This window comes from Bufo gargarizans, chromosome 6, assembly GCF_014858855.1.
Source record: "Bufo gargarizans isolate SCDJY-AF-19 chromosome 6, ASM1485885v1, whole genome shotgun sequence".
In the NCBI taxonomy this organism is placed as follows: domain Eukaryota; kingdom Metazoa; phylum Chordata; class Amphibia; order Anura; family Bufonidae; genus Bufo; species Bufo gargarizans.
In genome coordinates, this window is record NC_058085.1 from 345,342,216 (window position 1) to 345,355,024 (window position 12,809).

The window sequence follows — 12,809 nt, forward strand, 5'->3', positions numbered from 1 at the left end:
ACTACATGACAACTGAGAGAGGCTAACGAGATGAGGAACTGAACACCACAACAAAGAAAACTCAAGGAGGAGGTTCTGAAAAGCTTCTGCCAGAGCTTCTCGGCTGTCTGGTTGTGACAAATATTTTTTTTCCAGTTACAAAGCAAGGGTTAAAAGCCAAACACAACTCAATATTTATGACCCTGATTCTGTAGTTTACAGAAACACCCCATATGTGGTCGTAAACTGCTGTACGGGCACACGGCAGGGTGCAGAAGGAAAGGAATGCCATACGGTTTTTGGAAGGCAGAATTTGCTGGACTGTTTTTTTTGACACCATGTCCCATTTGAAGCCCCCCTGATGCACCCCTAGAGTAGAAACTCCAAAAAAGTGACCCTATCTAAGAAAATACACCCTTCAAGATATTCAAAACTGATTTTTCAAACATCATTAACCCTTTAGGTGTTCCACAAGAATTAATGGTAAATAGAGATACAATTTCAAAATGTCACTTTTTTGGCAGATTTTTTGTGTGTTTTTTTACACCGTTTTTATTTTTATTTTTTTACCGTGTTCACCTGAGGGGTTAGGTCATGTAATATTTTTATAGAGCCAGTCGATACAGACGCGGCGATACCTAATACGTATACTTACTTTATTTATTATTATGTAAGTTTTACACAATGATCTCATTTTTTAAACAAAAAAATCATGTATTTGTGTCTCCATAGTCTGAGAGCCATAGTTTTTTCAGTTTTTAGGTGATTATCTTAGGTAGGGTCTCATTTTTTGTGGGATAAGATGACGGTTTTATTGGCACTATTTTGGGGTGCATATGACTTTTTGGTCGCTTGCTATTACACTTTTTGTGATGTAAGGTGACAAAAAATTGTTTATTTAGCACAGTTTTATTTTTTTATTTTTTACGGTGTTCATCTGAGGGGATTGGTCATGTGAAATTTTTATAGAGCTGGTCGATTCGGATGCGGCGATACCTAATATGCATACTTTTTTTTATTTATGTAAGTTTTACACAATGATTTCATTTTTGAAACAAAAAAAATAATGTTTTAGTGTTTCCATAGTCTAAGAGCCATAGTTTTTTCAGTTTTTGGGCGATTATCTTGGGTAGGGTATGATTTTTGCGGGATGAGATGATGTGGTTTTCGCGAATCCCTCTGAGGAAAAGTAGAAAAAGTACTCTGCTGCACCGCGTGAGAAGAGCAAAATACCAATATGACTGACCGTACCTCATTGCAGCCTGAGAGAGAGAAGGGCTTGGACCCCGTGGAGGAGACTGAGGAAAGTGGACCCGTGATTATGAGGCCTGGGCCGCAAGATGGAGGAGAAGAGGTATTGAACATCCACCTTATACAGACGCCGCCGAGCCGGTCGAGCCACGATATTCGGCTCACCAGCACCTGATGAGGGAGCTGCGCTCTGTCAGCCATACTAAAGTACACCTCAAAAAAAATACTATGAGGAGCTGACGAAAAAGATGATGGACTCGCTACCAGCGTTGCAGAGACGGTGAGGGAGGGTCCTCTCCTTTTCTAAAGAACAGGGATATGGTTTCCTCCGGGATGAAGATTCCAGCCGGGACAATTTTGTGAGTAGGAGTTCGGTGAAGAGGTCCTATCTGCTGGAGACCCTCCATAACCTCAGCGCAGGGGAGATTGTGGAGTTCATCGCAGCTGAAGGACAGCGCGGCACCTACGCCACTGGCCAGAGGCTTGAAAAGAGGTGCCGAGGACTAAAGAAAAAGGAGCCACTGCTTCAGCGCCGCCAGCCAGGAGAGTTGACACCCGCAGTCCGCCATCACATATGCTGCAGGTGGGTTACCAGACCACTAGCCAGTTTCATGGGCCTGTTGTTGTATGGCAGCCTGCAACTGCCACCATAGAGTCTGACCAGCCCTTGCAGATCCGTCCGCGCTCCTGAATAGAGTGCAAACCCCCGACACCAGCGTTCAAAGAGTGGGAGGCTAACATGGAACAGATGTGTCGCAGTACACTTGGAAAGCTTGAAGATTCCCCATCATGGGATGAAGCCCACATCTACAAAGGTGACTGTTAAAGGGATACCTGAGCTATCTTCTAAGAAGGCTGGCTGGCCAACTTTCTTTTTCACTACACCTAGGAAATTGACTCTATGGAGCTCGGAGAGCACCCTTAAATAAGTGGAACTCTGATTTGTTTTATTGTCTTAGTGGCAGTTACCCAGGCCACCTCTGAGACCATTTTTCCTTTTAATAGTCTCCCTCATGGACTCCAATGGTACTGAAAAAAAAATCCCAGTTGCTCCAGGTTTGCACCATTTTATCCTCCTTCTTTTACACCCCTTCTCAGGTTGTCTGAGACATTAAACCAAGTTTTATGCAACAGTTCAAGTCAAGTGCCCAGAAAGACATTTTTCTGCGTTTTATGCTACGTAAGACTCAAGTTTTACACATCCAAGACTTTGCACTTTAAATACCCCATGTGGATTACAAATGACATTATTATCTCACATGGATTACAAATAATGACATTATTATGTCCCTTCAACTCCCCAGGCTGCCACCTACAGAAGTTCTCTGATGACTCTTCCATAGTCGGCCTTATCTCAGGTGAGGACGACTCAGAGTACAGACAGGGGACACAGGATTTTGTGGACTGGTGTCAGCGGAACCAGCTCCAGAATCCAGATCAACGCGGGCAAAAAGAAGGAGCTCATGGTGGATTTCCGCAGACACAGGCCCTATGCATTGGTTCCGGTGAACATAAAGGAAATGGACATTGGGGTGGTGGACTCTTATAAGTACCTGGGTGTTCACCTGAATAACAAACTGGACTGGAGCCATAACACTGATGCTCTTTTCAAAAAAGGTCAGAGCAGACTCTATTTGTTGAGGAGACTGAGGTCCTTTGGAGTGCAGGGGGACGCTCCTAAAGACCTTCTTTGACTCAGTGGTGGCATCAGCCATATTCTATGGTGTGGTTTGTTGGGGGAGCAGCTTATCTGTGGCTGAGAGACAGAGATTAGATAAGCTCTGTCCTAGGTTGTCCCCTTGATCCAGTGCAGGAGGTGGGCGACAGAAGAACTCTAGCAAAATTAACATCATTGTTAGATAATGTCTCCCACCCCATGCACAAAGCTATTGTGGAGCTGGAGAGCTCCTTCAGTGACAGACTGCTGCATCCTAGGTGCACGAAGGAACGTTATCACAGCAGCGGTTAGGATTTATAAGCACCACTGTTCCCAGAAACCCAGTAGTGAATTTTTTAAAGTAAATTCTGTGTTATGTTTTTCTTGTATTTTAATCTTTAATTTCAAATTACTCTTATTTGGCTCCTCTTGTGAATGTTATTGCTGCTGTTATGCCAAAATTTCTCCACTGAGGGACAATAAAGGGATTTTCTTCTTCTTCTTCTTCGACATTGCTGCACTTCATGTTCCAGTTTGGTGCACTTAATCCGTCAAGCACTGAAGAAAGGACTCTAAAGTGAACCAATTGCACTAATTGATCGCATAATGTTTTTGCACTAATCTTTTACAGGTTTTGCAACATTTAAAGTATATTGCCCATTGTGTGTATTTCTTTGGAGCTGCCGCAATGTGATTATATGGACTTTGCACTGTACACTGTTAGGCCTCTTTCACACTACAGTATGTCCATTTCAGTGCTTTGCGGTCCGTTTTTCACGGATCCGTTGTTCCGTTTTTTTGCTTCCGTTGTGGTTCCGTTTCCGTTCCGTTGTTCCGTTCCATTTTTCCGTATGGCATATACAGTATACAGTAATTACATAGAAAAAATTGGGCTGGGCATAACATTTTCAATAGATGGTTCAGAAAAAACGGAACGGAAACGGAAGACATACGGATGCATTTCCGTATGTGTTCCGTTTTTTTTGCGGAATCATTGACTTGAATGGAGCCACGGACCGTGATTTGCGGGCAATAATAGGACATGTTCTATCTTTCAAAAAACAGAAATACGGAAACGGAATGCATACGGAACACATTCCGTTTTTTTTGCGGAACCATTGAAATGAATGGTTCCGTATACGGACCGTATACGGAACGCAAAAAACGGACCACAAAACGGAAAAAAAAAACGGTAGTGTGAAAGAGGCCTTAACCAGATAGTGATCACCTTACTTTTCTAGCCTTTATGGACTGCCTCTGAGGACATCTGGTTATGTCACAAGCAGGTCTAACATCGTTATTGCTCATTATGGACTGCCTCTGAGGACATTTAATACTAATGGTGCTGATTTTACCTTGTGTTAGCTTCATTGTATTATTGCTGCACAAGGGGAGCCAAGTGGTAAGTCACAAGCAGATCTAAGACTGTCAATGTATGTTTGGAGGGATTAGTCCTCCTAGAGGTATAAGAGTGCATTGTCTCCTCCTCCTAATTTGTGTATGCCTTTAGGTCTTGTGCATTGCCAAGCCAAGGAGAATATTTAGCTACCTGTTTAGACATCAAGGTGACGAATCATAAAGCATGATTAGACACAGGTGCTTGAAAGAGAATACAGGATGAAGCCACCCTTCTATTTGCGAGCGTATCAGAGCATCGTGGAGGGATTACAGTATATGACACCACCACACTCCATATACGACTATGGCCATGTTGTGGGGTATTTGAGTGCTTTGTGCAGTATTTGTTTGGTTCACTGCAAGAGGGAAAACCGTGGTTAGACACCCTACTCATACAGGCAGTGATCTATTGGTAGCTGTGTCTACGTATATATATGTGTGTAATAGTCCACAAGCTCATGCTTTTTTTTTACTTTGCCTTGGTACCCTTAGAGCATAAACCATAAGCACAAGCCGAAGGAGTTCTGAGAACAGCCAAGCAAGTGTGCATCTTGGGAATTGTAGTTTTACCACAGCTGGAGTACTGGAGGTTAGCCATCACAGGTCTATAGCCACAAGAATATACTCTACTCTAAAGTGCTATGAGATACTTCATTGGCGTTCCACCATTTTCTACCTCTTAGGGGTGTCATTTAAAAACTGGAAGTTCTAAGAACATTGTACAGTACTGTAGAGAGAACCTGAAACCTGAGAGAACCTGATGTTGTTGTAGAATACAGGTGGACTCTGCTCAGGATATACCATCAGCATCTGAACGGTGGGGTCGAACTCCAGGAACCCCTGTTTGAAGAGGCTGCGGCTTTCTATGCCAGGGAAGTCACGTTCATTGGTGTTAATGAGTGGCGTATATCGAATCATAAATGCCTGGTTTATCAGTGAATTTCCTAATGACAGATCCTCCTTAATACTAAGAACCCATACCAGGTGCCAAAATACTAGTAATTTGCTCTTGTCACCCAATGTTTTGAGATTTGTTTAATTTAATTTTATAGTTTTTTTTATTGGCTCCTAACATCAATGATAATAAATAAAATCTATATTTCCAAAGGAAGATCAACGAAACATCAGTTGACCTGTAACTGAATTGCCTGGCACAGACCTATAAAAAAAAATATTCTGGAGCCTTTCACCACTCAACTATATTAATAGCTTGTGTCGTAATTTTAAGCTCCTGGGTCCCATTGCAAAATCATGTGCCACTTAAAATCCTGGTGTCTTCTCATAGGGCAGAAGGGTCTTTTTGTCCTCACAGGCATTAGGACCCATGTATGACTTCTACACCCCTAGAGCTACTCTTTTGGCCTGTGTTAGGTCATGGTTTTAAGGTGTTTCCCTATCTCATAAAGACATCTACTACACAAAACATAGAAGAGGATTCTTTACGGTAAGAGCAGTGAGACTATGGAACTTTCTGCCTGAGGAGACGGTGATGGTGAGTTCACTAAAAGAGTTCAAGAGGGGCCTGGATGTATTTCTGGAGTGTAATAATATTATAGGCTATAGCTACTAGAGAGGGGTCGTTGATTCAGGGAGTTATTCTGATTGACTGGTTGGAGTCGGGAAGAAATTTTTTGCACCTAAAATTAGAGCATTTTTCAGCCTTATAAACTATGTTACTATGATGGCATTGTGCTAGAACATGCCATTACTTCTAAACAGTGGGGACCCTTTAGTGTCTTTACTGGATGGAAGTACAGCCCTTACAGCATTCTTTATTGGTTTTAGTGGACGGAAGTACTGCTATATTGTCCCCCACTCCAATAAAAAAAAAAAGAAAACATACTAATCGTCGATATACTGGCTTCAGATAAATTTGCCTCTCCAGTGTGTGTATGATACAGTAAATTAGATTGTGATCCCCATAAGGGACAGGTATAATATATATATATATATATATATAAATACGAAAAATGGCGGCACTGACTCTGTATGGAGAAAAATGGGTGCACGATCCAAGGGAATAGACTTCTTACCCCAAATTAGTATATCCAGAAAAAGGACGGCACTCCAGTCTTGAAAAGGTAAAATGTTCTTTAATCAACCATGCGGTGCAACGTTTCGGCTCCACTGAGCCTTTCTCAAGCAAAGTTACAATTCAAGTGACTCCAATTATATAGATGAATTAATTGAACTACATATCATGTGATCACACCACACCCCTTGGGGCGTGCTCAAAAATGACATTACATAAAACATAAAATACACAATGTGAGTGCAAAAATAAGGCAAATGACATATAACTAGTAATAATATATTATGAAACAACAATCATATATAAAAATCAGACATTTGCATGTTGAAGTGAAAGGAGACGGACCCACCGATCACACCCTTATGCAGGTGCACAATCCGTGGGCACGTTCGGTGAACACAAAAACATATCGTGGGAGGAGCTGAGGGACGATTCAGAGGACACCTACAGGCAATAAAGTATCCCTTCCATGCGTTCGTTAGATTATGTGTACACATACCACAACATCGGAGCGGCCTGGCATCAAACAGGGAGCAGTGGTGATGTCAGCTGCAGGACGCCGAGCGTCATCAAAACCAGCCCACGCTCCTACGTCACCACAGTGCCACTGCAGTCAGCCGGGGTGTATTGCGGCGCATGCTCCGTCCATAGACATTCTCAGGACGCCATCTTGGAAAATGGAAAGAACGCCCTTACCTGTAATCGGCAATCAATAGGGTATTGCAGATCAGACCAGCACGGACAGCCCGGAAACCAGATTGTCCTCGTGCTGTACCCTGGTCAGAGGCCACTGACAATACGGTAAACCGTTATGTACAGCAAGATCTCCATCAGGGATGTCCGGTCGCATACATACCCAGGAGGGTTCTCCTCCAATAAGTGCCCAGGTATAACAGGGAGCAAAGCCATACCAGAATGATGGAAAAGCAATCATGGCACCATCACAGCCCAACTATTGTACCCCTGATGCGCTCCGGATCCGACAGTGGAAATAATTTTTCATATAAAAAATATATAAATCAAAAACTTCTTTAGTAAAATAAAAAAACGCATAGTCGTTGGAGGTATCAACCTCATGTACAAAAAGACGTGTCTGCTTCATCCTTGAGCTCCACCCACCGATGTGAAAGATGATAGTGATCTATGTGAAAAAAGGGAAGAAAAAATTACTGTTGATCCAACAGTTTAAGACAAATGCATACTCAGTGTGTACACAGAGGCACCTTGGCATAAACTGCATGACACAGGAGGCAAGCCAACCCCTCACACCACCTCCCCAAAATTAAATTCTACATTCAATCCATTGGGTCTAAGGCTGTTGAGCCTATGGATCCAGCACAATTCCCTACGTTTAAGTAACTTAGACCTATCACCGCCTCGTCTGGGCTGTGGCACATGGTCGATAATCCAAACTGTCAGATCACCCTCCCTATGCCCGGCCTCAGAAAAATGTTTGGAAACCGGTAGATCGAGGCGTTTCTTTCGAATGCTCAGGCGGTGATTATTAAGGCGGGTCTTCAGGTCTGTTGTTGTCTCTCCCACATAGAGTAAATGGCATGGACATGACAACACGTAAATCACGTAATTGGAATTGCACGTGAGATGAAATGATATCCCAAAGGATTCACCTGTATGAGGATTTGTAAATGTTTTGGTTTTCTGGATGTACCTGCAATTAACGCAACCTAGGCAGGGAAAACAACCCAAGCCCGGCTGCGTTAATGCTGTTTGTCTGAAAGTCTTCTTGGGGCCAATGTCCGCCTTAACCAGCTGGTCACGAAGATTTCTGGAACGGCGGTAGGAAAACAATGGCGGGCTTTGAAACTCTGGTATCTCCTTGAAACAAGATCCAAGTAGATCCCAGTGTTTCCTGACAACTTTATTGATAGAAGGGCTTAGTTCGTTGTAGACCGACACAAACGGAATCCTGTCTGATCTTTGTGCAGTTTTCCGCTGAGTCAATAGTACCTCCCTGTCCATACCACGTGCCCTGTCCATATGTTGGTTTAACAACCGCTTCGGGTATCCTCTATCACGGAATCTCACAGCCATGGACTCCAGGGTTGTGTTTGATTTACACGTATCAGAGACGACTCGTTTAACTCTCAGGAACTGTGAGAAAGGAAGTGACTGTATCATTCTCCTGGGATGGGAGCTATTGTAGCACAGGAAGGTATTGGTATCAGTGGGTTTGGTATATAATTCCGTGTGTAATGCTCCCTCATTGTACACAACCCTGGTGTCCAGGAACTGAATGTCCGTTGTAGAATGTACGAGAGTGAATTGTAAGTTAGGGTCATGACCATTGAGAAAGGCATGAAACCCACTCAATTCCATCTCGTTACCTGTCCATATGAGGAAGATGTCGTCAATATATCTCCACCACCTCAGCACATGGCTGAAGTGGTGGGACGGATAGACGACATCTTCCTCATAACTTCGCATGAAAATATTCGCATAAGTGGGGGCCACATGGGACCCCATGGCCACACCCCGCTGTTGTAAATAATACACATCCTTGAAAAGAAAATAATTATGATGGAGAACAATGTTAAGTAAATCAATGATAAAATCCACAGCACCCGAGGTATGGGGGGACTTCATGAGCATTTTCCTGACTGCCTTGACTCCACTATCATGTGAAATAGACGTATAAAGTGATGTGACATCGAATGATGCCAACATCATTGAATGAACCTGTGATACATCCGTATCCCGCAATTTCACAAGAAAGTCTGATGTGTCCTGTATGTAAGAGGATCCACCAGTGGAAAATTCACGCAATATTTTGTCCAGAAAGATAGCTATGTTGCTGAGGATGGAATCCGAACCCGAGACGATAGGACGTCCCGGGGGATCGATGAGGGTCTTGTGGATCTTGGGCAGCACATAGATCACCGGAGTGACTGGATGTGCCACCTCAAGAAACTCACAAAGACCCCCATCGATAATCCCAGCAGCCATAGCATCCTTCAGGCAATTGCGGATAACACCAGCTATTTTAAACCTGGGATCAGCATCCAGGGCTTTGTAGACATGTGGGTCACCTAACTGTCGCATAACCTCTTGTGTGTATTTGCTGGTGTCCATCACCACAACAGCTCCACCCTTGTCTGCAGGCTTCAGAACAAGAGTGGAGTCAGTTCTCAAGGTATCAAGAGCCTTGGCCTCAGCGCTGGTCAGGTTCGGGTGTCTGAAGTCAGGACCCCCCTGTACGGAGGACCTGAGCTCAGAAAGCCCCCGTCGGACTGCACTAATATAAGCCTCAATGGCTGGTTCATGGATGTTGGGTGTGAAATTGCTTTTCAGGAAGAGATTGAGAGATCCCAGTGTGAATTCACTAGTCTGGGGTCTCTCAATACTGATCCTACTATGGTGCCATACTTTAAGTTTAATGCGGCGAAAAAAAGAAAACAGGTTGGATTCAAGTTCAAACCAGTTCACTGAGGAACTGGGACAGAATGAAAATCCTTTAGACAGGACACTCACTTGTGTGGAAGTCAATTCTTTAGAAGACAAGTTGATCACGGTCATCTTTTCTTCCCCACGTTGCTCCTGGTTACCACAGGACGGATCTTGTTGCGTAGCCTGTTTGGACCCCCTGTGTCCACGTCCACCTCTCCTGATGCGTCTCCTCGGTCCGCCGGGATCTGTGGAGCCAGATCTAAAAAAGATTGCTCACTATTTGGAGAGATCTGTGTATTCTTCCTTCTTTTCCTCACATCCTTCTGCATATTAAACTGTCGCTCCGACTGCCAATTGTAGATGTTCCCCTTTTTTGTAGTCTTCAGTGTCTCTGCACCACTTTATTCTCTTGTTCTCCTCGGAATCGGCCTGGAAGGACTTCATATGGACAGACATATCCTCCATAAACTTAGTAAAATCCTCATTGGACAAAAGAGTACGGAGATTAAGTTCAAGATCACGTATTTCACAATTCAAGGTAGCAAGTTCATGCTGTAAGAACTCTATGTTGAGTAATATGAAATCAAGGGAGTAACGATTGGATAACGCTTCAAACTTTTTACAAAATATGGAATCGTTGAAAAAGAGGTTAGGTCGTATATTTGACCGCATCCCTCTAGGAATCTTCTGCGTTTTATGATACTCCCCCAAGGTCATCATGTGTAAACGAAGGGATATCATGCGTTTGGAGACATTCTCAAACTTACGTTTGAGCTCTTTGATGGAAGGGGTGTTGAGGAAAGTGGCATCTCCCCCTATGTCACGCAATATGCGTTCGGTGTCTTCTGCTGTGTACACACAACCGTAGGTTGAAATGGATTCCGGATTGGACATCATAAAAATTAGACGAAAAATTAAACAGAGATGTGAGTCGTGCTCAGCCAATAGGCCAAAAATAAATACGAAAACTGGCGGCACTGACTGTATGGAGAAAAATGGGTGCACGATCCAAGGGAATAGACTTCTTACCCCAAATTAGTATATCCAGAAAAAGGACGGCACTCCAGTCTTGAAAAGGTAAAATGTTCTTTAATCAACCATGCGGTGCAACGTTTCGGCTCCACTGAGCCTTTCTCAAGCAAAGTTACAATTCAAGTGACTCCAATTATATAGATGAATTAATTGAACTACATATCATGTGATCACACCACACCCCTTGGGGCGTGCTCAAAAATGACATTACATAAACATAAAATACACAATGTGAGTGCAAAAATAAGGCAAATGACATATAACTAGTAATAATATATTATGAAACAACAATCATATATAAAAATCAGACATTTGCATGTTGAAGTGAAAGGAGACGGACCCACCGATCACACCCTTATGCAGGTGCACAATCAGTGGGCACGTTCGGTGAACACAAAAACATATCATGGGAGGAGCTGAGGGACGATTCAGAGGACACCTACAGGCAATAAAGTATCCCTTCCATGCGTTCGTTAGATTATGTGTACACATACCACAACATCGGAGCGGCCTGGCATCAAACAGGGAGCAGTGGTGATGTCAGCTGCAGGACGCCGAGCGTCATCAAAACCAGCCCACGCTCCTACGTCACCACAGTGCCACTGCAGTCAGCCGGGGTGTATTGCGGCGCATGCTCCGTCCATAGACATTCTCAGGACGCCATCTTGGAAAATGGAAAGAACGCCCTTACCTGTAATCGGCAATCAATAGGGTATTGCAGATCAGACCAGCACGGACAGCCCGGAAACCAGATTGTCCTCGTGCTGTACCCTGGTCAGAGGCCACTGACAATACGGTAAACCGTTATGTACAGCAAGATCTCCATCTTGTTCTGAAGCCTGCAGACAAGGGTGGAGCTGTTGTGGTGATGGACACCAGCAAATACACACAAGAGGTTATGCGACAGTTAGGTGACCCACATGTCTACAAAGCCCTGGATGCTGATCCCAGGTTTAAAATAGCTGGTGTTATCCGCAATTGCCTGAAGGATGCTATGGCTGCTGGGATTATCGATGGGGGTCTTTGTGAGTTTCTTGAGGTGGCACATCCAGTCACTCCGGTGATCTATGTGCTGCCCAAGATCCACAAGACCCTCATCGATCCCCCGGGACGTCCTATCGTCTCGGGTTCGGATTCCATCCTCAGCAACATAGCTATCTTTCTGGACAAAATATTGCGTGAATTTTCCACTGGTGGATCCTCTTACATACAGGACACATCAGACTTTCTTGTGAAATTGCGGGATACGGATGTATCACAGGTTCATTCAATGATGTTGGCATCATTCGATGTCACATCACTTTATACGTCTATTTCACATGATAGTGGAGTCAAGGCAGTCAGGAAAATGCTCATGAAGTCCCCCCATACCTCGGGTGCTGTGGATTTTATCATTGATTTACTTAACATTGTTCTCCATCATAATTATTTTCTTTTCAAGGATGTGTATTATTTACAACAGCGGGGTGTGGCCATGGGGTCCCATGTGGCCCCCACTTATGCGAATATTTTCATGCGAAGTTATGAGGAAGATGTCGTCTATCCGTCCCACCACTTCAGCCATGTGCTGAGGTGGTGGAGATATATTGACGACATCTTCCTCATATGGACAGGTAACGAGATGGAATTGAGTGGGTTTCATGCCTTTCTCAATGGTCATGACCCTAACTTACAATTCACTCTCGTACATTCTACAACGGACATTCAGTTCCTGGACACCAGGGTTGTGTACAATGAGGGAGCATTACACACGGAATTATATACCAAACCCACTGATACCAATACCTTCCTGTGCTACAATAGCTCCCATCCCAGGAGAATGATACAGTCACTTCCTTTCTCACAGTTCCTGAGAGTTAAACGAGTCGTCTCTGATACGTGTAAATCAAACACAACCCTGGAGTCCATGGCTGTGAGATTCCGTGATAGAGGATACCCGAAGCGGTTGTTAAACCAACATATGGACAGGGCACGTGGTATGGACAGGGAGGTACTATTGACTCAGCGGAAAACTGCACAAAGATCAGACAGGATTCCGTTTGTGTCGGTCTACAA

At 43.8% G+C, this 12,809-nt stretch overlaps 1 pseudogene; it reads right to left on the bottom strand.

Moving 5' to 3' along the window:
• Positions 1-10,113, bottom strand: part of LOC122941136 — a 193,936-nt pseudogene extending 183,823 nt beyond the window's left edge.
• Positions 10,114-12,809: the final 2,696 nt, after the last annotated feature.